Below are 4,143 nucleotides of genomic sequence, written 5' to 3' on the forward strand. Positions count from 1 at the left end.
CTCGGTAAGGAGTGGCTGTCTCTGGCTTCCCAGCTCCCTCCTGCATTGTGCCCACGAGCTGGGGGCCTGCCAGCTGTGAACGGGATCACGGATGGGTGGCACCGGTCCGAGTGTTAATGTGCAGCCCCCAGCCCAGCCGGATTCCAGCCTGCTCAGTGCCCCATCCCCAGCCCAGCCGGATTCCAGCCTGCCCAGTGCCCCATCCCCAGCCCGGCCGAATTCCAGCCTGCCCAGTGCCCCCAGCCCAGCCGGATTCCAGCCTGCCCAGTGCCCCCAGCCCGGCCGGATTCCAGCCTGCCCAGTGCCCCCAGCCCGGCCGGATTCCAGCCTGCCCAGTGCCCCCAGCCCAGCCGGATTCCAGCCTGCTCAGTGCCCCATCCCCAGCCCAGCCGGATTCCAGCCTGCCCAGTGCCCCCAGCCCAGCCGGATTCCAGAATGCCCAGTGCCCCCAGCACAGCCGGATTCCAGCCTGCCCAGTGCCCCCAGCACAGCAGGATTCCAGCCTGCCCAGTGCCCCATCCCCAGCCCGGCCGGATTCCAGCCTGCCAGTGCCCCCAGCACAGCCGGATTCCAGCCTGCCCAGTGCCCCCAGCCCAGCCGGATTCCAGCCTGCCCAGTGCCCCCAGCCCAGCCGGATTCCAGCCTGCCCAGTGCCCCCAGCCCGGCCGGATCCACCCCAGCCCCGGGCACCCCTGGCTGCAGCCCCTGGAGAGCCTCTGCTGGAGCAGCCCCGTGTCCCCCAGCTCTCCGCTCCCTCCCCAGGCAGGGACCCTTCTCCCATCGCTGCCGTGCCCCCCCTGCCCTCCCCCGGTCCCGCAGCGCCGGCTCCGCGGGCAGCGAGCGCCCTGTGCGGGGCAGCTGCGGGCACCGGGAGCGCTCCATCCCCTCGGCAGCAGCGGCTGGACAGGATCTCAACATCCCCAGGCTCTCCTGGAGCACAGCTGCTCCCACTCCCTTCCCAGAGCCGCCTCTCAGCCCTGCAGGCGCCGTGCCTGCCCTGGGCAGGGGTGACAGGGGTGGGTTTGGGGCTGGGGGACAGCCAGGGCTGGCCAGTGGCCATGCCTGTGTGGGCCAGGACAGGGGGACAGCCCCAGGGCAGGGACAGCTGGGCTCTGCTGCCGCTGTTTACCCAGGCTGTAAAGTGAGTCAATGAGTAACCGGCTGAGCAAGGAGAGGGGGGGCTGGCTGCCTCAGAGATCCCCACGAAGGAGAGCTGCTGTGCCCCAGCCGGGATTTGGGACTGGAAGGGTCCCTGCACACCCACCCTGCCCGTGGGACCCCCCCATGCCCTAGTGACCAGATGGCTGCCCCTGCTGTAGTGATACTTCATTGCTTCTCATAGAATCATTTCCTTTCATCCACACGGCAAGAAAATAAATCTTCCCTTAGAAGAGGTTTATTTGCTAAAAAAGTATGCTGCTCTGAAATGAGGGTGCTCTGCGTGAACCAGCAGCTGTTCCCACTCTGTCCTCGCCCCACCGGCACACACAGAGGCTCAGGGCTGCATCCACTCACATCCAGAACGGGCCGTGGAGCCAAGGCCTTCCCCATCCTAGAGAAAGAGGCAACAATGGAAGTGTCTTTAGAAGACCCCGAACAAGAGGCCGTGTGTGGCATCCCCCTCGGCCTGGGAGCAGGTCCCACACGGCAGACACCGCTCCTGGCTGTGCCACATGGCTGCACCTGGGGAAAGGCAGGCTGGCTCTGGGGGTTCTGGGGGCTCTGGGGTTTCTGGGGGCTCTGGGGGTTCTGGGGGCTCTGGGGGCTCTGGGGGTTCTGGGGGTTCTGGGGGCTCTGGGGGTTCTGGGGGCTCTGGGGGCTCTGGGGGTTCTGGGGGCTCTGGGGGTTCTGGGGGCTCTGGGGGCTCTGGGGTTTCTGGGGGCTCTGGGGGTTCTGGGGGCTCTGGGGGTTCTGGGGGCTCTGCAGGATCTGCAGGATCAGACTGTGCAGGATGAGACTGTGCAGGATCAGACTGTGCAGGATCAGGCTGTGCAGGATCAGACTGTGCAGGATCAGGCTGTGCAGGATCAGACTGTGCAGGATCAGGCTGTGCAGGATCAGGGCTGTGCAGGATCAGACTGTGCAGGATCAGGCTGTGCAGGATCAGGGCTGTGCAGGATCAGGGCTGTGCAGGATCAGACTGTGCAGGATCAGGCTGTGCAGGATCAGACTGTGCAGGATCAGGCTGTGCAGGATCAGACTGTGCAGGATCAGGCTGTGCAGGATCAGGGCTGTGCAGGATCAGACTGTGCAGGATCAGGGCTGTGCAGGATCAGGACTGTGCAGGATCAGACTGTGCAGGATCAGGGCTGTGCAGGATCAGACTGTGCAGGATCAGGGCTGTGCAGGATCAGGCTGTGCAGGATCAGAGTGCAGGATCAGGGCTGTGCAGGATCAAACTGTGCAGGATCAGGCTGTGCAGGATCAGACTGTGCAGGATCAGGGCTGTGCAGGATCAGACTGTGCAGGATCAGGGCTGTACAGGATCAGGCTGTGCAGGATCAGGGCTGTGCAGGATCAGGCTGTGCAGGATCAGGGCTGTGCAGGATCAGGGCTGTGCAGGATCAGACTGTGCAGGATCAGACTGTGCAGATTCAGACTGCGCAGGATCCCTGGCTGTGCAGGATCAGACTGTGCAGGATCAGGGCTGTGCAGGATCAGGGCTGTGCAGGATCAGACTGTGCAGGATCAGACTGTGCAGGAGCCCTGGCTGTGCAGGATCAGGGCTGTGCAGGATGAGACTGTGCAGGATCAGACTGTGCAGGATCAGGGCTGTGCAGGATCAGGGCTGTGCAGGATCAGACTGTGCAGGATCAGACTGTGCAGGAGCCCTGGCTGTGCAGGATCAGGGCTGTGCAGGATGAGACTGTGCAGGATCAGACTGTGCAGGATCAGACTGTGCAGGAGCCCTGGCTGTGCAGGATCAGGGCTGTGCAGGATCAGACTGTGCAGGAGCCCTCTCCAAGCAGGATCAGGGCTCAGGCAGCCTCCTCAGCACCATGAACACAGCGCAGCAGCTTGGATGGGAGAGGGGACACCTCCAGCACTAGAAGGCAGCCTAAAAGAGAGATGGAGAATGTGGACTTTGAACAAGAGTCTGCAGTGATGGGACAAGGGGGAATGAATGGCTCCCAGTGTCAGAGGGCAGGGCTGGATGGGATATGGGGCAGGAATTGTTCCTGGCAGGGTGGGCAGGCCCTGGCACAGGTGCCCAGAGCAGCTGGGGCTGTCCCTGGATCCCTGGCAGTGCCCAAGGCCAGGTTGGGGTCGGGAGCAGCCTGGGATGATGACAGAGGGTTGGAATGCGATGGGCTTTAAGGACCCTTCCAGTCCAAACCATTCCGGTATTGTCACACTGTGCAGGCTGGGGACAAGGTGCAGCTGGAGGCACCAGTCCCTTTCTGGGTCTCTCCCTGGCGCTGCCCGCTCTCCTCCCGGTGCGAGCCCGGGGCCGGGGCGAGCTCAGCGGCTGGCACAGCTGGGGCTCCGGCCCCGCATCCACCTCCAGACTCTGCTGCGGTTCCCTGGAGCGGCAGCCGCTCCCGGTGAGGCGGGGCTGCTGCCGTCCCTCCCCCGGGAACGATGGAGAGCGCCCGCCCCACCGCTGTCCTGCGCTGAATAAACGCCTTTGTGCCCCGCCGGTCTCTGCTCCGCTACCGGGGGCTCGGGGCGGCACCGGGGGCGGCTCTGCCCGAGGCCGGGAGCAGCACAGAAGCGGGGCGGGGGAAAGGAGGGCGAGAGCAGCAGAGCCGCGCCTGCTGCCCTGTCCCGGTGGGACGGTCTCGGTGGGATGGTCCCGGTGGGACGGTCCCGGTCCCGGTGGGATGGTTCCGGTCCTGGGGGTGTGGCTGGCCCCGGGGGTGTGACTGGACCCGGTGGGATGGTTCCGGTCCCGGGGAGTGTGACCGGTCCCGGGGGGTGTGACCGGTCCCGGGGGTGTGACTGGACCCGGTGGGACGGTTCCGGTCCCGGGGAGTGTGACCGGTCCCGGGGGGTGTGACCGGTCCCGGGGGGCGTGGCCAGTTCCGCCCCGCGCGCTCCCGCCCCGCCGGGCGCCGTCACGTGCCCGTCACGGTGCGCGCGCAGCGTCCGCCCCGCCCCTTTCCCCGGCAGCAGCCAATGGCCGCGTGCGGCGGGGGCGCG

This window comes from Cyanistes caeruleus, chromosome 14, assembly GCF_971803275.1.
Source record: "Cyanistes caeruleus chromosome 14, bCyaCae1.hap1.1, whole genome shotgun sequence".
Taxonomy (NCBI): Eukaryota; Metazoa; Chordata; class Aves; order Passeriformes; family Paridae; genus Cyanistes; species Cyanistes caeruleus.